The sequence below is a fragment of the Ambystoma mexicanum genome, chromosome 6p, assembly GCF_040938575.1.
Source record: "Ambystoma mexicanum isolate Mex_15411 chromosome 6p, UKY_AmexF1_1, whole genome shotgun sequence".
Taxonomy (NCBI): Eukaryota; Metazoa; Chordata; class Amphibia; order Caudata; family Ambystomatidae; genus Ambystoma; species Ambystoma mexicanum.
Genome location: NC_090935.1, coordinates 1,532,505,226 through 1,532,532,082, shown reverse-complemented (window position 1 = coordinate 1,532,532,082; position 26,857 = coordinate 1,532,505,226). Strand labels below are relative to the sequence as shown.

Genomic DNA, 26,857 nt, shown 5'->3' with positions numbered 1-26,857 from the left:
CATGTTCCACAGTGTCGAATATTGGCTTTTGTTCCTGAAGAAGACGGTTCCAAGTACCCAATTCCGCCAAAACTCCATCTTGATCTATATGTGTTCTACTATTTCACCTCCTTTCAGCCTTTGGAGTAGACCCTAGCCACTGTTTACTTAACTTATTTTTAATGTCCATGTATGTTGTTGCAACATTGATTCCTGTTCCCTAGAACCTAGTTCTGATGTAGATTTATTGTCATACAACTAAGTTTGACTTTTTTCCTTTTGTGACCCACTCAAGTTGTAGGCTGATTGCAATGGAACTAGGCAACCTACTTGCAGTTGCTCTTATAATTAACTATTGTATTTGATGTTGTTTTTGTATATGCATGCAAACATGTAAACATTTCCTTTTTTTATCTTTTGTCTTGTATGTCTTTGATCTTTCTTTGCATGAAAATAAATCATTCAATTCTAGATTATTTTATTTATTTATTTGCATTTGTAAAGTGCACAACTGCTCTCGGGCATCGTGGCGCTGTTAAGAAGGCTTACTTAGTTACAGAAGTGCTTGTGAGTAAGCTTAGTTACAGAAGTGCTAGCAGATACATACAGTTTGCCTTACCCCCTTTAGAGGAGTGGCAATAGCATACAATGCATGGAGTCAAAATAAGTGGCACAGACACGATGCACAACCCCATCATGAGGGGCGGCATCAGCATACAATGCAGAGAGTCAACTAAATGGCAAAGACATGAGGCACAGTCCCATCTCGAAGGGCGGCATCAGAATACAATGCAGCGGGTCCAAATAAGTGGCAAAGACATGATGCACAAGCCCATCTTAATAAGTGGCAAAGACATGATGCGCAGCCCCATCTTGAAGGGCGGCATCAGCATACAATGCAGAGAGGCAAATAAATGGCAAAGACATGATGCACAGCCCCATCTTAATAAGTGGCAAAGACATGATGCAAAGCCCCATCTTGAAGGGCGGCATCAGCATACAATGCAGAGAGTCAAATAAGTGGCATAGATATGATGCACAACCGGAATTTAGAAGGGCTGCAGCATTGGATGCCTAGGGTTCATTTTTTGTTAAAGTGGGTGTGGGGGTAACGTCCGCACTCACAGGTGACCAAGGGGGCGAGGGGGAGCATCCGCACACACAGGTGACCAAGGGGGAAGGGGGGAAGCATCCCCACTCACAGGCGACCAAGGGGGGGGAGCATCCACACTCACAGGCGACCAAGGGGGGAGTTGGCGGTAGCATCGGCACTCACAGGCAACCAAGGGGGGGTGGTGGGAGCATCCACACTCACAGGCAACCAAGGGTGGTGTGGGGGGAGCATCCACACTCACAGGCGATGCAGCATACTGTGGTGGACAGGGGTAGACAGGACCTTGTTTGTGGGCCTTAGGTGAATGGCCATCTCCCGTCTCCCGGTTGCCCTCATTGGCTTATCAAAGCCAAGTGCAACCAATGGGAGGGGGAGCAGGGCCAACTCACAAGACTGCAGTTCGAGTGGTGAAAAAAACGTGCAGCCATGTTGGAAGGCAGTGAACATAAGGAGGCAGGGTAACAGAAAGTACATGAAAGTTTCTAAATGCAGTAAAGGTGAGAAGCGCTGCTCCTCCAAAGTCAATCCTCTGCAAGCACAATGGTAAGTTTGAATTTAAATGCATTTTTTCCCAAGAAATGCTGCGTCACATGCGCTAGTTGCAAAATACACCAGGCCTACCCCAGCAGACCTGTGGGTGTTGTGGCAGCCCCAATGAGACAGGTGGAGAGCCCCATCATGAAGGAGATGCTCTGGAGCCAGTAGAAGTGGCAGTGAAAGAGTGGAAGGGCCTGAGTGGTGAAAAAAACGAGCAGCCAAAGATTCAACTGTATTAAGTACTAATTTGCCTTGGATTGCCTGAACACTTTAAATAATGTGATTTGTTGACATTGCTGCATAACCAGGATGCCCAAACACTGGTGATATATTCAGTTTAAATAAGTCTGTATGGGAACAAAACCTACTTTTTGTGTATATCTTGCCAAATTCAAAACTAATTAAATGTATCACACCGAAGGTTGATCCAGAGATGGATGACAAAGGGATTTCTTCTCACAACATTTATCTTTGTCCTATTAACGCATACGTATTTCTATTAACTAATCTTTTAATACGCACTTAATACCAGTGACCAGTTTGTAAGTGCCCAAGTGCTAGACTGGGGTCATCCATGTTGCCCCTATGCTATCCTCCCAGCCCATTTAAGAAATGGGGTTTCAGGTTGGATAGCATTATGCATTTTTAATTCTATGGGTACAAAATGTGGGAATCTATTATTGGTATGGGTGGAGCACTATACAGAGGACAATTAGCCGTTATTATCCACCACAAATGCTTATTTCAGAAAGAGACAAGACACTATCAGTTTTAGACTACTTTGTTTAATCGTGAAGAATGTGGTACTCAAGAAATGTCAAATTTTCTCAAGTTTTGCAAACCTCAGAGGAGCCTTTGGCACGGTAAATAGGAACAGGTTGTGGGTACTTTGACTGTTAGAGCCGCCCAGCTGCTGTACTCGAAGAACAATGCCACAGTTAAATATGGTACACTGGTCAAAGAAACAACAAGCTTCGATTGAAATAAAGGAGGGTGTGCCAAGGCTGTGTGCTACAACCAGCCCTTATCGTATATATGATGATTCCCTGCAGACTGTTTTCACTGAAGCCCGGTTCCCTGTGCACAGTTTGAGAGCTTTGGGGTGTAAGGAACTCACTGTGGCAACAGAAAAGACAGACACAAGTGATTGCGGTTCAAAGGTGTTAAACTGTAATTGCAGGAGTGGAAAAACGCCTAATCTAAAGCTAAACCTAAAATGGGAGCAAGCTTCGACCATCAAATTAAAAATAAGGCAGTCCTTGTCTTCTCAAGGTAAAAAGGCCTATACTAAAAAAAAAAACGATTGCCAAATCCTTACAACTAATTACAGAAAGAGTGTTACCCTCTGGTTTTCAATAAAGGAAAAAGTGTTCACAAATAATAAGTCAGGATGTGATTGCCAGGCTTCTCCCTTTCCCATGTTTTGAGCACGGGACAAGATGGATCTCCAGGGCACAGTACACAATCAGGCTGTCCCAGCACAAGTCGACAGTTCTGCACCAGTTATCAGGTTCTTTGGTGGTTAATTCTCTTTTCAAAAAAAGTCCCTTGCCTCCTAGGGCCTGATGTATTCAACGAAACAAACAAACAAACAAAAAGTTCCTTTCCAAATGAATGTTGGGTGATGACTTTCCACACCTGAAGCTCCCTCAGCTGGGCTCGGATACTAATGCCAACAGGGGCAATACACTTCCCTTGATCTTACAATCTTTCTTGCACTCACAAATCTAAATGTCTTTTCAAACAATTCACTGTGGGCTTCCCTCCATTGGGTTCACTCCTTTCAACACACTGTTCATGGGACTTCTCTTAGCTTTCACAATCATCTGTCAGTCAAAGACTCTCGATGGTACTGAGGATCTTGCAAGACCCCTACATGACCACTTTGACCTCTCTTCACCTCTTCCCAAGGCCTTCGGGTTATGGTAGTACCTACCATTTGGTAATCGGCCAGAGTTTCCTGCGTGAGCACCCATGTGGTGCCGGACGCCTCTGTTGCTGGTTTTCCTCCTCTTTCATCAATAATTTCTTTAAAACGTTCAAAGTTCAAATTAGCCGTTGGCTACTTTTTGTTCAACACAGTGCGGTTTCTTATTGGTTCTCCCCTCGACTCACCGACTGTGATGAACCGCTTGGCTTTCTTCTCTTTGGAGTCAAGGATGGTACCGCCAAGACAAGCATCTCTCCCTAGCTTTGTAATCAGCGGAGGAGGGTCTTGTGTACCTCTGACACCTGCTGCAGCACATGGTGGTCATTGTTCACAGTCTAAAATCTGTCTGGGGAGATTTCACGGGCCTTGATTGGAAAGGGCAAGGTCGCTTCTCTCCTTGCCAGCCTCTTTGTTTGTGTTGTCTTTTGCTTCCTCTTGAACTGCCATGCTGAGTTAGCTCTTATGTCATGCGGTCTGCCTTGCTCTTCCTGTGCTCTCTTGCTCCACCTTTTATTCCTGTGGGGAAGGGAAAGGGCCGTCGGGTGTGTGTAATTCTGGTCAATTGCCTGACTTTGCCTGACCCTTGCATTGGGACATGTCAGGTAAATGACTTTGGTGTTAGTCCGTTGTCTTTCGTGTTGTGCGAAAGTATTCATCTCGGGAAAAGGGGAGGCAGTGTTTTGGAATAACCTACATGGTAGGATGGGGAAAAGGTGTTGAAAGAACGGGGATACTGCGTCTCACCCATTGGTGTCCCACTCCCCAAGGACCCCCCATTCCGGTGATCCTCCCTCACTGGTCCATCCCCAGGAACTGGATCCAATAGCGATGGCCATGTCCTGGCCACCTGGATGACAAATCTCTGGGGACTAGCTAGGGAGACAACTTCAGGTTTCTCAGATACCCTTCCTCCAGGTGATGCAGCCAAATTTGTTTCACAGGGGAACCGGGAAAGAAAATCTACATTTCCCCGGTCTTTTCCATTTCGGTGTTCCACAGTGAAACAATAGAGTTGTAGGTCTACAAATCATTGCATGACGCGAGGGTTGGAGTCTTTGCGCTGGCTAATCCAAACTAGGAGTGAGTGGTCTGTAATGAGTGTGAACCTTCATCCCAATAGGTAGTACATAAGATGGATAATGGCCCACATGATGGCCAGGGCATCCAGTTTCAACACAGAGTCATTTATTTCACATGGGAGCAGCTTGCAGGTGATGAATAGTATGGGATGTTCCAATCCATCGCAAACCTGGGACAGGACTGCTCCTAACCCTGTAAGGGAGGCATCTGTCTGTAAGACAAACTCCTTAGAGAAGCTGACGACCTTTACGATTGGATTCTGACACAGCGTCTGCTTCAAGGTGTTATAACATACCTCATTCTCGTCGTTCCAATTAAGTTTCTGGGGTTCAGCATATCTGTCAGCCGGGTTGTTTTGTCTGAAAAGTTAGGAATAAAATATCCTATTAACCCGAGAAAAGCTCTTAGATCTCTTTTGGTCTTGGGAGTTGGTGTATCTAAGACGGCTGTTACCTTCTAATGTTGGGGTTGTACATTCCCTTTCCGTACGAAGAAGCCAAGATATTTTATGGCCGATTGAGCCAATCTGCACTTAGCTGGATTAGCAATTAGGACAGCGTTTCTGAGGACTTTCATGATTTTTTATAAGAACCACAGACATCAGAATAGGTTTGTAGGATTTAATCCATGAGGTGTGGGAAAGTGGCTGGTGCACCGTGTAGACCGAAATGGAGGACTTTACATTGGAATAATCCTAGTGGCATTGAAAACAATGGGACTCGTTATAAGTATGCCGGTCCAGTAACAACGGTGCCCGTAAGCTACCAGCACTGTTGTTACCGGACTGTCATACTCCAAGTTCTGCAAGCGGGTGCCTTTCAGCCTGCTAGGTCTGACCTGGCAGGTGGAACGGTACCCACTCGCAGACCTTGACGGTAGCACCAGCACCATTATGGGTGGTGCTGGTACTACCGTCCTCCCCATTCCCATTGAGTCCTATGGGACTTGAATTGGAATGGGGAGTCATTTTTCCCAGCACCTGGCAATGGGGAATTACCGGGAACACTAGGCCTGTAATGCCCCGGTAATTCCCCATTGACAGGTGCTGGAAAAAATTGACCCTGGCAGCAGCCGTGCTGTTTTTACCAGCACGGCTACCACCAGGGTCGTAATGACGCCCAATGTCTTTTCCTTATCTGCTCCATGTACAGGAACTTGCTAGTACTACTTATTTAAGATTAGGGTCAATAGAAAGGTGGCTGCTCTGAGTTTATCAATTAGATCGTCAATGCGTGGCATGGGATAGGCATTGAAATCTGATATGGCATTAACTTGACGGAAGTCTATACAGAATCTCCAGGAACGGTCAGGTTTAGTGATCAACACGATAGGAGCGGACCATGGACTTGAGGAGGGCTCAATAATGTTGGCTTTCAACATTTTGTTGACTTCCTCAATCACTATCTATTTATGGGCCTCTGGGAGTCGATAAGGTTTTAAGTGTACCACTTTACCTTTAGGTGTTCTAATATAGTGGTATGTACCTTTTACTCTCTGTGGTTTTTCTGAGAATACATCAAGAAATGAAATGACTACATCTTTTAGATCTTGTTGTTGTTGAGTAGATAACTAGGAAGGAATTAAATCAAAGTTATCTATGTCTTCGGGAACCAGACAGGTGAGTACTTTGGCATGGGTGGCTGACGGGTATTCTTTCCACTCTTTCAAGAGATTTACATGATATCATTGGATTTTCTGTTTTCTATCTGGTTGGGCTACTCTATAAGTACAGGTTCCTGTTCTTTCTACTATCTCATAAGATCCGTGCCATTTGGAGACGAGCTTGTTCTCTGAGGTTGGTAAGAAGACCAGTACTTTCTGTCCTAATGAAAATGATCTTAAATTCATTGTCATAAGTGGTCTTTTGTTGGCTCTGGGCTTTTTCCATATCAGTACAAACTAAGTCTCGGACCAATTTCATATGTTCTTGCTATCGGGTGACGGTTTGCGAGATGGGAATAGGGGCCTCCTTGCTTTTTTCCCAGGTAACCCGGAGCATGTCCAGGACATCTCTCAGCTCTCTCCCGTAGAGCAACTCAAAGGGAGAGAAACCTGTGGAAGCTTGGGGGGGTTTCCTCACTGGAAATAGTGCCCATGGGATCATTTGGTCCCAGTCTTTGCCGTCCTTGTCTAACAGTTTTTGTAAAATTAGTTTTAGGGTTTTATTGAATCTTTCCACCATGCCATCGGTCTGGGGATGGTACACAGAAGTTTGCAAGTTGGTAATGTCAAGTAGCTATTTGACTTTGGCCATAAGCTTACTCATATAATTGGAGCCCTGGTCCATTAGTATTTCCTTGGGAAAACCTACCCTGGAGAAATACAGTAGAAGATGTTTAAGAATATTGGGTTGCATAATCCACGATTACCAGGACATATTTATGACCTAAGATGGATGTTTCAAGCAGTCCAATTATGTACATATTAATTCTTGAAAAGGGGATTTATATGATCGGCAATGGGTTCAGAGGGGCTGGTGATGGGATGTGCATACTGGTCTTTTGACATATTTCACAGGTCTGGATGAAAGTTTTTACATCGGCGTGGATACCCGGCCAGTACAACTTTCCACTAATAAGTGCCTGTGTTTTAGGTTGTCCTAAGTGCCCTCCGGTAAAATGGGAATACAAGTTTCCCAGTACAACCTTTCGGTGGTTTTTGGGGATTACCAGTTGCATTTTTACCATAGCTGCTGGGGAGGTTTCTCTTCTATAAAGCAATCCTTGTTTTAGGAAGAAAAAAGGACTCCTCTTTTCTTAGCCGTCTTCTCCCTGAATTGCTTGTAAAAATGCTTCAGCGATAACATGATCATTCTGCTAGTCGAAGGCTAGGTCGGGATATATGGTGTTTCTTCTCCCTTCCTTTCTTTGATGTTAAGCGATTTATCAGCTTTCCCAAAGCCTAAGTTACCTCTTTCTGTTTTATCTGGTTCACTTTCTTTAAATTGAGGAAATAGAGCTTGTTCCAAAATTCCCTGAGCAATTTTGTCTCCCTGATGTACATCAGAAGAGATCTCACCATGGTTTTGTAAGAGAACCTTCACATCCCCATGAAAGTCGGGATCAATAACGCCTGCTAAGACGTCTATCCCAAACTTCCATGCTAAGCCAGATTTTGGGACCAGTCGAATGTAAAACCCCAGAGGAGGTATCAAAACTAAGCCTGTAGTAATCATTCATGCTACAGATATCAAACCCTATTGATTCTTTGGTGGTGATGGAAGGGCAAGAGGCTCTCTGACTAAGCTTTTGAAATTGTAGGGTTACCCAAATAGTTTCAATTGAGTCACATCTCACCCCTGACACCATATGTAAGGAACTCATGGTTGCAAAAGTAAAGGCAGACACAAGTGATCACAGTTCAAGAGTGTTTATTAGAATGCACCTAACATGCCCATATAGGGATACCATAAGAGTTTGCAATAAGACCCTAAAACATCTTAAAAAGGGTGTCAGGTGAAATATACCACCACTGTGATGTCAGCCTTCAGTTACACAATGTAGAATTATTATTTTAACCTCACTCAAACCTCACATTTAAAATCATTCTTGATATCATTGCAGATCCAAATTTTGTGAGATCATAACCTATTTAAGACACGGCGTTTTACTCCCTATATCATGAAAAATATGCTTCGAAAGGCACCCTATGGATCCTTTTTTCAACATTTGTATGTGGGGGGGGCTGAACCTTCCTTAGAGAGGTTGGGCTCATTCGCTGCAATATGTGGCCACTTTAGAAACCTTTTCCAGGGCCACATTTGGTACCCAGTCCAGCCGTGTAAGTCATAGGTTAATGGGTTACTTGCACAGAGCACACCACTACAGGCCTTTGATTCTTCATCAGGTTCTATTCCTCGACCATCCACTGTTGTGCTGCAGCAGCCGTTGAGGGTACCTTTAGCGCCACTGGAGCAATTTTCAGGGCACCCATGAAAATACACTACTTTTTCTACTCACTGTAAACTACACTTTCTTTGTAAGTCAACAACTTTTGAAGACACACAGGCCACAACTGCCTTCGTTATGTCATATTTGTCAGATGATACTGCCACCTGGGCTATACCTCTGGTCCGAAAAGAGGATTCCATGTAGCATAAGTTGGATCAGTTTACAGGAGAGTTTGGGAGACTATTTGATCGAAGCACAGTTACTTTGGCACAGGATGAAGAGTTCCTAGCACTTAAACAGGATACTAAATATTTGGTGACATGTGTAACCCCATTTTAATACATTGGTGGTGGAGACTGAATGGCTTGAGCCTAGTCAAGTGGTAATTTTCTATCAGGGATTTCAGGAAGAATTAAAGGATGTCATTCTGCTTGTAGATACTCAACCGGAGCCATGTGGCACCTTGATTTATCTAGCCCTGCATCTTGATCACAGAATGAGTGAGCGAAAAGGAGAAAGGAAGAGACCTGAGGTGCCTCCTTTTGCCCATTTAGACAAGGGATTGGAAGGAAGTCCTCAACTGAGGGAAGACGAACCCACGCATATAGGCACTGGCAGGAGTCCTTTGTCAGCCAAGGAGAAAGAGAAAAAGCACAAAAAAGCCTATTTCTATACTGTAGGAAGGCCGGGCATTATATCCACAACTGTCCCGACACGCCGGTACGTAACCCTGAGAGGTGTAGAGCAGAGGCAGGAAAATAGATGACTCTGCAGTAGAGGGAGCTACCTAATCGGGCCCATCTGCAGTGCAACTCCCAAGTTCCATTGCCAACACTATACAAAATAAGATACCCCATGTATATGTAATAGTGACATTATGTTTCTCGGATCACAAGGAAACAGTATCCACCATGGGTGACTCAGGTGCTAAGAGGAATTTCCTGGACATTGCATTAGCTCATAAATTAGGAGTTTCTACAAAAAGTAAGGAAATTATTGAACCAGTGCTTTCAGTGGACATTTCCTGTTTACCTTCAGGTGCCATCACTACACAAGATATGAGATATTACCTGCACATAGGGCATATGACTGTTTTGTTAACCATGAACCTATCTGGTTATATTCACCACTTGCAGAAACAGGTATTAGCCTATTTGACCTAAAACAATTGACCTAATGACGAATTTGGTCGACTTTGACATGGTTGATTTGGCCTTCGGGGCAATTTGGTCGCACATATTGCAAAATACCAAACCATGAAGATCGGGGGTTGCAGGGATGTCCCCCGCTCCCAATGTTTGATATTTTTCAATTTTGGGTGTGCAGGGGTGTCCCACACTTCATTAAAATTGGAGAAAAGGGACAAAACATTTTTTTTAAATGAATGTGTGTTTAAATTGGATCCCAAGCAAATACATTGCAGTCAGTTTGACGCGATCAAACACACCCAAGCCACAAAAACATACATCTAAAACATGGGTAATTAGCTTGCTGTAATACTCTTTCTATTTGGCTACAAATCCAGACTTAGTGCAGTGCTGAAACCACAACCCTGATGAAAGAAAACTCACAAAATGATAGGCCACACACGTAATAGTGCTCTTTCACATTTATTTGGATTTCTTCAAAATGTGACAGAATCGAAATACCGTTTATCAAAACACAATATGAAAAACTTATAACAGCATCAAAAATTCATATGCATGGAAATAGACATTAATAAAATGCAAACGTGGATGTCTCTTCTCTACCGAGAATAACATGGAGCATTTCTCAGTTTATGCATTCCTGAACATCTCAGTAAATGTGGAAAACACTCTCAACTTGGCAGGCGATGCAGAGTTATGTGAGCAACTTTAGAAGGCTCAGGGCGATTACCCAATCCTGCAAGTGACTAATTGTGCACCAAGAACAAACCTTTATATTCTATTGCATGAAAAAAGAAAATAAAACATGATGTGGGTCTTTTAAAATATCTTTCTAATTTTTTCACTTATGCTTACCAAGAGCTTTAGAAGAGCCCAGGCTGAGCTGCTGACAGAGAGACCCCTTCTCCAAAGCACATGGGTGCTGTGCCTCCATCAGCCACAGTAGTCAAGCAAAGGCCAATCGCCACCCCTCTTTCTCTGTTGCAAATTCCCAACACACAGCAGCAGTCTCGAACTCCCCAATTGTTCTCTTCTCTCTCAAATCTCCTCTTGATCCCTCTTTCTCCCTGCAGAAGACTCCTCCTTCTCTCTTCTCTTCATCATACACAAAGTATATTATTCCACCAGCCCTGGCCGTGATATCACCGTTCAATCAAACATCTTCCCTAGCATGACCAGGCCTTCAGTAAGCTTCCAGAAGTCTTTTAGTTTTTTTTCTAATCACCTTTGTACGGCATTGATTCACCAGGCCTGGGTGAACATGCAATGTTTCTATCCTGCTCAAAAAATGAGTTGTATTTTCAAACTGAATTCCGCAATTTCATTGCGCTCTGAGCTTCACATCCACACTGGGGATCAGTTTGCCATATGTGCATTTTAAGGCTTGATCCACAGTTTGCACATACAGTTTGTACCGTGGGCTATGGCCTAGGCTAACCCCATTCTAATCACTAATTAGATTATTTTTGTTAATGTTATTGAGGTAAGTATGTCAGGAAGGTTCAAAACATTAATGGTTAGTCCTTGCCATACTACACTGCACTGTCATGCTATACTATGCTACACTAGTCTATTCACTCAATCCAAGCTATACTATGCTCACATCTTTCTTTGGTTTGTATGATTCTCCTCAGTGTCTCTAATCAGTGCCAAGTCACACACACACTGACTGCAACACCATAATTTTTTGTACACTCGCAAACACCTTTCCGTAAGAGTGTGAGGTGCCACTAATATCCTTGCATTGTTCAAATCACACCACATTTTCCTACTATTATCCCCCCTTTGTGTCTGTAAGGTCCTAAAAAAAAAGCCTATTCAGAAACAAAAATCCTGGCTGTACCTCCATCAATCCATGTAATCCATTGCACATCAGGTGATAACGTATTTGAAAACATCAACTTTTATTTCGTAACAGTTGTCTAAATAAACAACTATTCGTTAATTTTCATGGCATTAAACCTGTGAATATGCATTCTTTATTATCCAATTTGCATATGGGTTTTTTAAATCTTTTATTTTCAACTCAACAATTTGAAATTCATGTATAAAATTTCAGTCTGTCAAATACTACGGAAAAATGTTTTCCTTACAAAAAAAATAATAATAAACCAGTCAATAAATGTACAACCCTATTTGGCCGTAGTCATCAAAATAGTCCAAGAAGTCAATTAATGTCAAGAATAATGTCAATAAATGTCCAAACCTAGAAAAATGTCAATACATGTTTATATCTCAATGGTAAAGAATCATTAAGAAATGTCTGAACTGAGAACTCCTTCAGACCGGTGGCGACATATCCGTCACAATGCCCACTGCTGGTCCGGGCAATTTTTGAAATGCACCTGTTTGCCGGATATGCCACAAACCTTCTCACAACATGGATGCAGTCCTACATTCTCCACATCTGTATTCCTCCTTTACGCTTGCCAGTTCCACCATCTTCCCCCCTTTTTCCGTCCAGGGGATTCTGCTTCAGGGGCCTACAATCCAGTGGACTCCTTACTCCAAGGACGCCCACCTGCAGTGACGCTGGTGAAGGAAATGAGTTAGCAATCTAAATCGGAAGAGAAACGGACAGGTTAAGTATCAAGTAACATACTTTTTTTATATTGCCATTACACCACTTTCCTTCGCAACCTAAAATTCATTATGTTTTATATAGTATACAAACACATTATACAACAGCTCTCTTCTCAACCGCCGGATAATAAAAACATATAAATAAACCAATTCAACCAACATATAATTCAACCACATCCCCCTTTTGTTCTACCTTTTTGGCTACCAGCATATGATTAAAATTAAAATACAATATTACAAGTCTACACTTTTATTCATTCTTTTTTAATTATTATTTATTTACAAACCTCACAGCCATACTCTCATGCACACCTACTCACCTGTTGTATTCCTCCTTCTTACAACTTATATTAATACTTCCATGCACACTTACTTACCTGCTATGGTGAATCCTTCAAAGTAAAATGCCATTATTTTCTTTTACTCGCTTTGATTTTAATGTAACAACTAAACCTTTAATTCCCTACTTGTTTCTGCAGCGTGTTCTAGCCTTTTAACCTCATGTTTTGGGTGAAATGGCTTGATTTGGTTCACGTGGACAAATTGTTCCACAAGCAGATTTCCTTCCTTCACCATAATTCAGTAGACCACAGGTGAAACCTTGTGCACAATTTTGTATGGCCCACGCCAGGATGATAGAAATTTGGCATTCTTGTGTTTTCCTTTTGCAAAAATAAATTTGAAAACAGATTCACCTACTTCATATTCCCTCACAGATTTTTTTTGTCAAAGTATAATTTGGCACTGTCAGCTGCCCTCTGAGCAGATGGGGAGCAGGTGCAAGTGTATCTAGGTTGCCTGGCCTAAGCCCCATCCACCTGGTGCCTTCCTGGTTGCTGCTCTTTTTCCCCACTTAGCAAGCCCCGCCCACCTGGTGGCTTCCTGGTTGCCACTCTTTTCCCTATTTAAGGAGCCCTCCAGCCTCTTTTCCTTTGCAGATGGCGAGAAGGTGCAAGTGGATCTAGGTCACCTGGCCTAAGCCCCGCCCATCTCCTTAGCCCTGCCTCTTCCTTCCTGCTTTTAACTCTTAGATCAAGGGCGTCTCTCGCCCGGGCTTCCGAAGCGAAGGGCAGACAAAGAAAAGGCAATTCCTGTTTGGTCAAGGAGGACCCTTGGCCCGAACCCCTGCTCAGACAGCAAGTAAGCATGCACCAACATATGTTTACTCTCTCTGTCCCCACAGGCCAGCCCCACCCTCTCTGGTCCCCCTGTGATGTTCCGTGTGCCCCCCTTCGCGCACACAGGTGTTGTCTGTTTTGCTTGATTCTTCTACTCTGCTCTCCCTTGCCCACCCCCAGCCTACTTCTGCAGGAGTCTGTCCTGATACATTCTGGTTTCACCATCACCGTCTTGTGGCCAATGCTGGATTTGACTTTTATGGACTTCATTGATTCACGGTGCGTCACCCTTTCTCAACTCTCATGCTGAACTTTGTTTGCATCTTGTACTCATGGTGGCCCTGAATCACGCTGCTCCCATCTTCATCGTATATCCTGGCTTGCAACAATATGTGTTACTACTGACTTCTGCAATTGTATTCGCTCTCCCCTCTTGCTTATCCACTCTTTTTGACTGCTTACTCTCTTTTATCTCCTCCTCTCCCTTTCTCCCTTTTCCTATCTTCTCCTCCCCTCCTCCACTTACTTTCTTCTATGCACTTACTCATTCAGAATTGTCCCTGTACCTAGTTTGATAGCAGCCTCGTCTGTCTCCTCCCCCTCCCCATACTTGTTTTTTTTCCTCCCCACCCCCTACAGCACTCTCTGGAATGTCGACAGGCCTAGTACGATAGACACTTGTTTTGTTTCTCCCCTCCCTTTCTGCATCACTCTCCCTCACCTTTTGTTTTTCTCCGGTTCTACCAGAAATGTCATCAGGGCTGTTACGGTAGTCGCCTGTCTGTTTCCATTTCCTTCCCACTCTCCCCTTCCCTTCCTTATCTATGCCTTAGCTCTTGCACTATCTGAGATGTCGTCAGACTGAGTATGATAGTTAATTTCCTTACTGTTCATGGCCTGTAAGAATGTCATTGTATTTTCCCTTGTTCCCTCCCTTGCCTTGAAGCACTCCGAAACACATTGTGTATAGGCGCTAGATAAATAAACTATCATATCATATCATAAATTCCACTGCACAAATGCACATGCATGCTCCAGGTGCTCTCTCAGGTTTTCCTCATATTCGTGAATCGTGGATGCATTTACCAGGACCTGCTCATTAGTTCTGCACAATTAATGTTGTGGCAAGACCATGTTTCTTCCTGTCATAATTTCATGTGTGCTGAGGCTTGTGGATTTAAATGGTGTTGACCTAATAGCCATTAGCACCAAAGGGAGACGTAAATCCCAGCTGGACCCTGATTGATCTATTCATCGTTCCACACCACCAGAAGAAGATGGCCGATAAGAGATGTGCAGTTTCCTTTTCACTCCCACAATTGGCCACATCTTAGTCATCACTGCACTATTAAAATTACTCCCACAGTCTGATTCTATTCTTTGAGGCAAACCAAACCTAGAGAAAGTATGATTCAGCAATGTGGCCACTGTTGGCACACTCCAACCATTTGGACATTAAACAAGTGACTGTCAGCATATATCTGTTTCCCTGTGCTGATCTTTGGACTGGGCCAATATAGTCTATTCGTAAATCTGACCAGGGAAGTGTCAGACCTATTTTTATCAATGGTGCCCTATTTGTTGGAGAGGCAGGTTGAAACTATGCACATACCAAACATCCCTGAAGATACAACTCTACATCTTGGGACATGTGTGGGCAATAAGCATATTCTTTCAAAGTTTCCATTGTTTTCTGTGAAACTTTGTGATGCGCAGTTATTGCGTCATGGGCATGATGTATCATCAACCCCCAAAATGACAAAGGTACCACCTGCTAGATTTGGCCTGAGAGAGACTCCCGAACCATCAGTCCATCTTGTAATTGAATTCTCTTCCTTTCCTTTAACAATACCCTCAATTTTTCTCTCCCTTTACAGTCCTCCTCTATCAGAGGATTTTGCTCTGCATCTAATAAATGGTCTTAGAACAAACCTAAAATGGTATCTTCTTTTTGTGCCTTGACCAAATCCTGGTTAGGGGTATCAAAACTCCATTGTGCCACATGCTGATCAACTGTTCCCTGAGATTTGGAGTGTGTTATTGCATCCACCTGGATTTCACCAAGGAGGTGCTCAATAGGACATCATTTTCCCATCACCTCCCCCATTTTGGCTAACTGATCTGCCTTGTCATTCCCCCCTTTGTCTTACCCTGGTGTTTTCGGGTGGTCTCGTATTTTTCTCCAGTCAATGATTATGTCATTCTCTGAAGCAAGCCCCTGGTGATTTTCACTCCTAAGGAGGCCCCACATAATAGCCACGAGTTTCTCTAGTCCAGAAATAGTCGTAAGTCTTGCTAGGGGGATGAATCTCATGGCATATTAAAAATTTCCCCTGAGTTTTTCATGTGTTATATGTTAGTGTGGTAAAGGTTTGTCATAACAGTGTGTGTGGTAGGTGAGTGTGTCATAGGAGCATGTGACGTAAGAGCACATGTCATAGCTGCATGTGTAAGCACATTTCACACCTCCACGTGTGTGCAGTTGATGCGTGTGTCATAGGAACATGTTTCATAGGAGGGTGTGTGGTAGAAGCACGTGACATAGGAGCACATGCAGTAGGATCATGTTTCGTAGGAGTGGGTGTCATTAGGGTGTTTGTTGTTCGATTGTACAGTGAGTGTGTGTCAAAAGAGCATGTGTGTTAGGAGGGAGTGTCGTAGGAAACATGCACATTTATTTCATCACCTTAAAGCTCTCATCAAAGTCAACTGTGACTTGCCTTTACTGTGAGTTTTTAGGAGATGTTAATTGTGTAATGGCCAAACTGTAAAACTCACATGCTCTGTGTACAGTAAATATGAAAAGTGTATGTTTGCGTATGAAAAGTGTACATTTATTCCATCACCTTAAAACTGATATCAAAGTCAGCTGTGACTTGCCTTTCAGGTGAGTTTGTTGGAGATGTTAATTGTGTAATGTATGAGCAGCAAAACTCATATGCTGTGTGTACAGTTCGTATAGCTTGCCTTTGATGTGAATTTTCAGGAGAAGCTCATTTTGTAATGTACCAACTGTAAAACTCAGACTCTCTGCGTATGTGATTGCAGCACATGCTGTAGGTGCCTTTGTGGTAGGAGATGTGTTGAAGAGTGTGTGTCATAGCAGCATGTGTTGTGGGACTGCATGTCATAGAAGTGCATGTTGTAGAAGCATGTTATGTGTAGTAGGCGCGTGTGTAGTATGTGTGCTTGTGATCGGAAAAAGTATTATAGACATGTATGTTATAGGAGCGCCTGTAATAGCATTGCAGATCAGAGGACTATCTGTCATAGGAGTGTGTGTCATTAGTGTGTGTGCCATAAGAGTGTGCGGTAAGTGTGTGATGAAAGAGCATGTGTGGAAGGAATGTGTTTGGTAGGAGCATCTGTTGTAGGACTATGTGTCGTTGGAGACTATTGTTGGAGTATGTGTCACAGGTGCATGTTTCCGAGGTGCATGCATGTGAAAGCATTTGCCACATGACTACATGTTATGTGCAGCAAGCCTGTGTGTATTAGGTGCATGTGCTATAGGAGAATGTAATTAGTGTTCATATACACATTATTAATATCACCAATGTACGAGCAGGGTTTTAATATATTATGTACCTTCTCATGCCTTGTAAAGTTTACATTTTCGAATGAAAAGTGTACATTTCTCCATGAAAAATATACATGTATTCCATTACTTTAAAAGTGACATCAAAGCCAGCTGTCACGTGCCATTGATGGGAGTTTTTCGATGTTATTTGTGTACAAAATGTAAAAGTCATATGTTCTGTGTACAGTTCATATGAAAAGTGTGCATTCATTCCATTACCTTAAAACTGACATCAAAGTCAAACTAAACATGTTGATTTGAGTTTTTAAGAAATGTTAATTGCGTAGTATACAAACTGTTGATTGTGTAATGTACAATCTGTAAGGCCATGCTTAATGGCAGTTACTGTTGTATTGTGGTTAGTGATGTCATCAGTGATGTGATCTGTGATGTCATCATTGTGGACATAGGCTGCGCAACAGGGGGTGTGACGTTAAGGTGACAATTCTCACCTTAACGTCCCCGCAACTAATCTTTTTTCCTTGAATTTCAATGATTGTGTTACAATATATTGCTCACCTTAACATGCCTACAACTAAAGTGGGCACGGCCACTCTATATTTTAAAACATTTGCAACCCATCGCTCAAAGACGTTCATCAATCACAAACTGATTTTGGCTTGTTTTGACAGTGGTATTCTTATGTATAAAAGATTGCAGGTTTTGAGAACTCACAATGTTCTGGTAAATTATTTGCCATGGACCACACACTTTGGTTAAGCAGCATACTTAGCACAACTTTAAGTCACAAACCAAGTTGGAGGGTCCAAGTTTCTGATCATGCATCTAACCTCGGAGTGTCTCCTATACCAATATTCCTTGGTTCATCTCATTGAAGCAAGAACATTGGCAAGTTTACCCTCTAAAACTTCATTTTATTCTTTCATCTGTTACAGCATCTCATATGCAGAATGATTTTGAAATCTAGTTCCCATCTGAAGTGTATGAGCAACAGCATAACACAATGTTGACAATTCACTTTCATACAATAAGTGAAAAATATATTCACCATTGGTGGGGAATCAGGAATCTTCAGAATACATTCCTGTACAGCGATATTCTGAAGAAGAGATTGGAACCTTTCAATCATCCAATGTGCCTCCTGTACTAGTAGCAAAACGCATAGGTAAATAACACATTTCTAACGTCTTTTCCCAGACACTTATTGGTGCACCTTTTGTTGCTTTCATTTGATACAATTCTAAACTGTCGCCCATGACATCACGTGAGTGCAGAGGATGAATATTGTAATGTTCATACAAACTTTTCCTTTCCGCAAAAGATAGACGTTGGAACTGACCTTCACTGATTTTGTTTGTTTACTCAACATGAAGCATAGACAAGCATAGACAAGTCTGGTCACACTGCCTTTGTATAAATCATTGTGCGCCAATAGAAACACCAACGTATTTTTCACCTTTCCAATATCTATAAGCTGTTGCCAAATGTTCTTATCTTTAGTGGTGACACCATATACAAATAAAGAATAGTCACGCTTCACTCCTAGGGCCTCATCATGAGTTAGGTGGTAGCCCTTAAATGTAATGTAATGGGTTATTTATAAACGCGCTTAATACCCAGAGGTTTCTAAGCGCGGACCCAGGGATCGGTCCTGTGTTGTCCAGCATCATCTTGCTTCCAAGATGAGCATGTTGCCCCTGAGCTATCCTCCCAAATCAAATGCAGCGGTAACAGTGCTACCGCCGCATTTACTGCTCTGTCCAATCTCGAGTCTGGCTTGATTACCCCGAGCTCAGAGCTGAAGGTAAACACACTGGAAAAATTGCCATTTTCGGCACAATTACCACCAGTGGTATAAACACACGGTAATTGCACTGAAAATTCCCCATTGGGTCCAATTGACCCAATGGGGAATGTGGAGTAATGCTTAACACCCAACCCGTGATCCAGTGGTAATACCGCCGGATGGGTGGGCGCTAACACAAATAAAGTTGGGTGGTACCACCAACCCTTGATAAGGCCCCTAGAATGTTGATGTTTTCTTCCAAATTGAGAGGTAAATACATAACGTTGCCTCTCACAGCTTGCACTAATAATTTTTTAGGCAAGTTTGGCATCTTTGTTTTCAATCTACCAATGACTTGAAAAGGATGAACAGTTTGCAATGCAATCACTTCAAACATGTTCAATTTTTGGAGCACAACCGGGATATTAGGCACTCCATGTCATTCAAGACACTTCTTGGAGGAATACTTGTTTGATTATAAAACCCAACACTGTGTCTACAAACATAAAGTGCCTCACTTGTGTCAAATAATTCTTCTACAAACAAATACAGATACAGTTCTATCCAAACATCTTATAGACTGTGTTTAATTTTCTCCTCAATGTACACTAGTTGCACTTGAGACTTATAACATGTGCGTTGGCAGGGTACACAAACAATGTCAGGTCTTACAGTAGAAGACAACTCAAATATTGACAAACTTTTTTATAGTATTGAAAAATCAGATCCATTGAAAGCACAGGATCATCATTTCCTCTACCTGTAAGTGTTTTATCTACGTACACATACTCTTTTAAATGCATTATATTTATCATTTCCAGTGTACAAACTAAACTTTCTACAGTTCCAGTCAAAAGTGTTTGATTCAAAAGTGCAAAAGACATAATTGGTGTTTTGCGTTCATATAGTTTAACTACAAGGTATATCATTTTAGTATGACATACAGCCAGTATCCGTATATGATGAAACTGACTCTTACATCTACCTTTATCAAGACAAGTTAGAGATTGACACAGAAGTCCTGTTTTTTTCCAAACTTCACAGTCATCTAGTCTCTGTATCATCTTCATCTGTATTTGAACATTATAATTTTTGTGCAAAAATCTCGTTAAGGCTTTACAAGAAAACATATCAATATTGCACAAGAAATTGCACGGTCATACCTCACTTTGCTTTTTAGGTTTTATTCTAGACTGACCTAAACTTTCAATTTCTGTATTATCACAGCGTAGCATTGCTTCTTTTTTAGAAATCACACAGTTTTGGACTTCATAGCTACGCCCACTCTCATCAATAGAAAGAGGCACTTTCTTTCCTGGAATGTAACTCTCCTCATTAAAAAATCTTTCTGTATGAGAAGTGTGTTTCCACTCTCTGCCAAACATGTCACAAAAGTTGTCATGTGTAAGTAAGTACATGAACTGTTTCTTTATTTGTATGCAATGGTGTAGTCACCTTCAGTAATTTCTTAAGTTTATTCAATACAATAAATGAACAATTTTCTTTTCATCTCAAAAGCTTTTTTAATTACTACTTCAACTTTTTTATTTTGCAAAAAACACTAGATTTTGGTTTCACACTTCCCCAAAGATTTGTAAAAACTTGAGAGTGGTACATTTATCTATGCATGCCTTTATTCCTCTGTTTCCAATTGATAGCACATCTGCTATCTTTTCTTTGAAAAACCTTTGATTTTTTACCTACTACTAACAGATTTGATACATTTTTTCTTTTATTACTTTCACTAAAACATTCGGGGTTCCATTAATGAGTTTAGTTGGCACATCTCTTTTAAATGACAGATTTTCAAAAGTATTATCGATAACAGGTATTGTTGTATTATCTACAGTATTTATATCTGCAGATTTGGCAACACTATTTTGGTTAAATATTGTATTGTAAGACTTTACTTACCTGCACATGATTCTTCCTTCTAGCACGCTGTCGTTGTCTGCTGGATGGCATCTTAGAAAAAATCTTTAAAGAAGCAATTGGGATGGTGAAGGTCAGTGATTGTGTTTTTTAAAATATTTTCAATATATAATATGAATTGTTGCTTATATAAAATGTATTCAGTATATTTATGTTTGTAATTTTGTACAGTGTATAGGTATTACTTGGAAAGTAGGGTTTTCCATATTTTATTTCAGTGTTTTCTGAAGAGTGCTCAAGCAGTAGTACATGTTATGCTATAGTTATGTGTGAGAAACATATATTTCCCATAGCAAATGTCTTTGCTTCTTTTTCTGTGGGTATGAACTTGCAAATCCCATAGTTGGTAAATGAATTGCAATGCACTCCTTTCTCTAATGTAACTGTGTGTTAATCTTCCTAGAAAGTTAAATGGACTCTAAATGCGATAGTTCGCTATCAAGTCAAGGTGCAGGGGAGAATAAGCAGTCCTGGAAAATGAACTGTACTGTAAAACTAAAGAAGAAAAGTTCACAAATTGAGGGAACCCACCTCCCTTGCACACTATCCATGACCTAAACAAGACAAACATTTCAATCTGGAATTCAGGCTGATCAAAAGTCTACTCCACTATGCATTCAATTAGTGTAGAAAACAATTTCACATTATATATCAATAATGGCCATTTATTAAAGAAAACATATTTTCACATGTAAATCTCTTTAATGTCAAACGACAACAAATATAACTAAACCCAAGGTGTTTCGAAAAGTGATTCTCTTCATCAGGTGTATAATGATTTACAGTGTCTGCAAATAATCATAAACAGACGGTTGTCAGTAAAACATTTATCAAAATAATTAGCAAAGTGTTAGGAAAATAGGCTTGATAATTCACCTCTTCTGTTATACAATCTATCATGAGGTCGATTCTGGGGCATTCTCCCCCAATCATGCTTCACAGTCACTAGCTCCAGATTCAATCTAATCTGAACATATGTGAGAAAGTCCATATTATGGCCAAACATCCATCACTAGATGAATGCTAAATCTAATAGGGTATCATACTGATCAAAAAGTGCCTTACCTGAAGAGCCACTGCAGTAAAATAACCAGCAGTCCTCCTCTATGTGTCTTGTCTCTGGTATGCATACCTAAACATATAACATGAGAATGACATTTCTTCAAAGTCTGAGAGAAAATGTAAAACTGTGTGAACAATCTCCTCTATTTAGTAAAGGTCTCACCAGAACTATCCGGCTGATGTAAGACTCTCAGATGACACTCAAAAATCCGTCCCAAATACCCAAGGACACATGTTTAGAATAGTTGATATGCTTAATAAGAAATTTTAAATGAAAAAAAAGAAAATCTGGTGTTTAGGTTGCAATAATAAGTGTTAGAATCCTGTGGTTCAACAAGAGAGTACCAAATCAATCAATTGTATGCAATGGTAAGGAACAAGTACTTTATCATTCTCCCTTTATTTTAATGATCCATATGTGTATAGTCTCATTCTGTACTTACTTTGAGTGAGCATACACTTTGGGGTACAGAGGTCAATGATCATGCCTACTTTATTTCATGAGTAGGTACTAAGAGGGCTTCTAATAGATCTAAACAGGGGCAATTGCTGTTTAGCATTCGTCAGGTGTACAGCCTCAGAAGACTTCTCACATGTAAAGCCACATTCAAATACGTAACTTGGAAACAGTAGAAAATCACTAATATAGGGTCACAGGAATACCTTGATATCCAACTACAAAGCACATACCCAGCTGCAAAATTTGTCAAAGGTAAAGTTATGCTGCTTGATTGATGCTAGGGGTTCTTATGCACCCCCATTTTTTCCACATCTTCCAATGTCAGTGAGCAACAACCTATAATGAAAATGTATTTATTCCCACACATAACCATAGCATAGCGTGCGCTATTCATTCTCATGAAAACACTGAAGTAAAATATGAAAAACCCTACTTTCCAAATAATACTTAAAAACTTCACTAAATCAGAAATCTAAACATACTTAATTTATCTTATATAAACAACAATTCATATCATACATGAAATATAGGAAAACACACACTCACTAACCTTCAGCTGCCCCAAATAATGAATAGATCTTCACAATAGCCAAACACAGAACATGTGTACACTCTGAGTTCTGGGATCAGAATGCAAAAAGTTCACAAAAATGTCACTTTCATAGCTTTCAGAAATCAATAGCACAAAAAGAGTACTGTACAAAGCAAACAAGGATAATGCCCAGCACATGTTTAGCATAACCTACAACAGTCACTAAACCCCAAAACAATCCTTCTAAAGAATACTTTGTAGCACATTTAGGAACACAAGTAAGTAAAAAAAATATGTAAATTGGCAAATTACAAAACCGCGGCTATAACCCTGGTTACACTGAGAGGACCTTCCCACAGCTGCACGAACACATATATTTTTCAAATGCACTGGAAAACACATATTGAAAAGGTTTCACATTTAAATCACACATGCCTTCAGGGGCGAACATCCAAACGAAGGACATGTACACATCTGTGCTAAAACTTCCATAATATGATCACTGCACTAAAATTCAAACAGTTGTAGTAGGGGGTAGTGCAGATGGGCACATACCTGCAGTTACCAAAGCCTGCCATAAAGTATGACGTCCAATTGGGGCATATGCAGCCATGGGTCTGATCAACCCTCAGTAACCGCAGCTCCCCATAACATTTTTCAAGTTTCAAAAAGACATAATAATAGGGTGAAAAATTCAAACAACACAAGGGCATAGAATCAGAAACACATGTAAAATGATATACTGTGAAATCCATGGAATATCATGATCAATGCACAAGAATTGGTATTGCTATACCTGTGGCTAAAGCAGATGTGGCTTCACCCACCAATAAATTGCACGGTGTCCCATTGGCTTACTGGTACCCATGGCTATAACCCCCCTCTGACAGGACACAACGTTCCGTTGGCTACAGTGGTAACCATGGCTACTTATGAAAAAAGTCATCAATCAAAGGTATTTTCCTTTTTTACTTAAACAATTCTCTGGGTGGGTCTTAAAAGAGTCTTTGGGTTCTTTTACCAATATATAACCAACAAATATATTTTCAATACTCTTCACCTCTGTTAAAATTCAAAAAAATCTTGGAAAACTTCTCTGTGCTCGTTCTTTAGATGATTAATTTATTTTATTTTCTTGAAGAGAGCAATCCTGTGCTCCCTTTCAAAAATATTTCTCAACAATTGCAGTATAAACCTCTCATTTCAAACACTACATCTAAAATAATATTATAGAACCAAAAAAACTCTATAAGCCAATGCTTTGACAACCCATTACCTATGTCCTAAACATCACTATTAAGCCCATTCTCAAAATTCTGAAAATCTCCACAGTCTTCAGAACAATACAATCCCTCTCCTTCCGAAATTGGCTCCATGTTTCAAATATCCAATGAAACAATAAATATACCGTAGAAATAGCATAATCTCCTAAAAGTACACCTCACTCACAAGAAATTAAAATGTACTATATAGAAAAACATAATATAATCTACAGTTTTATTGGCGCATTTAAACATACTCAAAAAAGCCCATTCTCTGATAGGTTTAACAGTTGATCAGCATGTGAGGTATTTGACATCCTATTGGCAGCTATACACCACACAAGCAATAAAAAAACAATCAGAAAGTAAATACAAGAAATTCCACATTCTCTCTTCGTGTAATCTTCCTCCATTTCTAATTCTAATATCTGAGGTTACAAGCAGTATTTCCTTGTATCAGTACAATTGAACACCACATCGAATGGCTGGGGAGAATTATCCGGCAGAAGAAGAAATTAAACAAGAAAATGCTCAATAAAATAGAGTCCATTCGTTATATTTATCTAAAATTATACTGATATTTGTTCAATACCATATTATTGTTAGTCACCAAACAGATATAGTTTATCTAACTACTTTTAAATATTGATGCAATCAACACACATATTTTTGAAGTGTATCATGTCTTCAATTGTTTAAAAATATGTCAAATATTTTCAAACAGGTGAAGAAGTTATTCAAGTATCTCCAAGAATTAAACAAGAAGCACCACAAGAACTACCCACAAAACTAATCATGGATTCACTAACAGAATTAAAACAACCATTAATGTTCAAAAAGAAGTACAGTCAATGAAAAAGAACATTGAACATTTAAGACAAATCATGCACAGTAAGAATACAGATAATTGGGCTGAGGAAGATGTATCATGTGATCAAACAAAAAGAAAAAAAACACAACCACATCCCATGCAAATAAACCTGTTTTTAACATACTTTGCATATTTATTTACCTTTTTAAAGTATGCACACTTATATGTATTATTAATGAGTTAAAATTACTAAAAATGTTCCAATAATTATTTACAAATACTACACTCAATGCATCTTAAAAATATTTCCAAGATGACTTCCCACACACATGTACATACATTTTTTTAAATACATTTGTATAGCCGCGGATACACAACGCATGACGCGCCGATTGCTGTTTCCTAGCCGTGGCTGCACAGTATACCTGCGGGTAACAACCCATGGTGTGGGACAGGTTTGTGATAGCCACAGGTAAACACCCTCAGTCTTTGCTTTTCCTAAGCGGGATCCTCAGTACACCAATTTGACCCCTTTTCTATGTAGCCGCGGCTAAACGATTGTTTTTTTTTTAAACTGACAATGGAATATGAAGAACAAAAGAGACGGTAATGAAACAATGGTAGTTGAAAGAAGTTATGTAAGGTACATTTAAAAAGAGCATGTCAAATGTGCTAAAATACTACACCCAGTGTACCCCAAAACAGTCATGTTAAGGACTGCTTATCACATACAACTAAACAAATGCAATGAAATACCATCAACAAACCTTTCTTAAAATAAATCATCACTCACTCATAACCGCAGCTACAATATTATACTGTGGGCAAACAAACAGCGTACTTTTTGCACATTGAGGCCTATAGCGTTGCTAAGGTCCAACGAATCAGTGGCTATGACCCTCCCCAGTCGTTGCTGCACTTGACAGTGCCTCCGAAATTCAACACCCCATTCCCAAATATCGTAGCCGTAGTTATTCATCTATGTTTAAAAAAACCATATCCTTCTATCCTCCTAGTAGAACATAATTAGTTAAAGAACACACACACTTTAAGAAACACAATTTAACACAGAAGTTTTTATGACCCTTATATCTTGTATGCAGTGCATCACATGCACTGTATAAGGTACATTTGTGCATGCAACACTGTTGTTCTCTTTGCACATACTAATCATTGGGTCATTGGGAGAAGAAAATCCAGCTTGAATTTTTTAAAAAAACATACAATAATATAAAAAAGTATTAAAACTGTCACTTCAATAAATGAACAGTAATATATAAGTTGAGTAAGAATGAACCGGGGTAGATGATACTGGGTGGGTAACCTTAAGAGAATGGTGAAGGTTAAGTAAACTTGGCAAACAAGTGAGAATAGGGTAGGATAAGTGGTAAGAACAATGGATAGAAAACAATCACACAGGTACAAACACTAGTACTTTAAAAACTTTAAAAAATATATGTTTTCATTTTGTTTAGCATTCTATTTTTTCATTTTTTCTTTTTAGCTTCTTTTTATTGGTTTTACAACACAGAAAGTAAATGAACATTTCCAAACTCCCCCCCACATACCCCCTCCCCACTTCCTCCAGAGGCATCTTCGTTTTGTCCATTGGCCGAGAATATCACAGTTCAGATCCCTCTGAGTGCCTCGTGTTAACAAACCCAGTAATACTCCCTCCTTCCCTTCCCCCTCCCCTGCAGCAGGTTCCACCTCATCCATGGTTCGAAACTTCTGTGAGACCTTCAAAAGCGGTCAACCCAAGTCCAACAGTCGTAAGCGCTGTGGACGCCATCCAATTCGAAAATCATCTTTTAGAAAGAGCAGGGTTTCCTCCCAGTCTGCTGCAAAGGACTGTAGCTTGTTGTCCTTTGCATACGAGGCCCATTCCAGGGACACAATGTCCCAGACATTTTGTAACCAATCTTGAAAAAGAGGAATCTCCCTACTTCTCCATCTCTGTGCTATAACTGTCATAGCGGCCAGAACAAGAATTACTCTCGTCGTGTCCCGAGATTTAGGCTCTACCACCCCAGCGGGCTTCCCCAGGCCCAGCAAGGTCTCTTCTGGAGTCCTGCTATGTCCTGGCCCAAAT

At 40.6% G+C, this 26,857-nt stretch overlaps 1 long non-coding RNA gene across 1 annotated transcript in view; it reads right to left on the bottom strand.

The window, feature by feature from the left end:
• Nucleotides 1-10,186: 10,186 nt before the first annotated feature.
• Nucleotides 10,187-26,857, bottom strand: part of LOC138510618 (uncharacterized) — a 50,483-nt gene continuing 33,812 nt past the window's right edge. The window contains exons 2-4 of the long non-coding RNA XR_011280424.1: nt 21,704-21,770; nt 20,621-20,683; nt 10,187-12,235 (exon numbers count right to left, since the gene is read on the bottom strand). This is a non-coding gene — a long non-coding RNA (uncharacterized lncRNA). The remainder of the gene's footprint in view (nt 12,236-20,620; nt 20,684-21,703; nt 21,771-26,857) is intronic.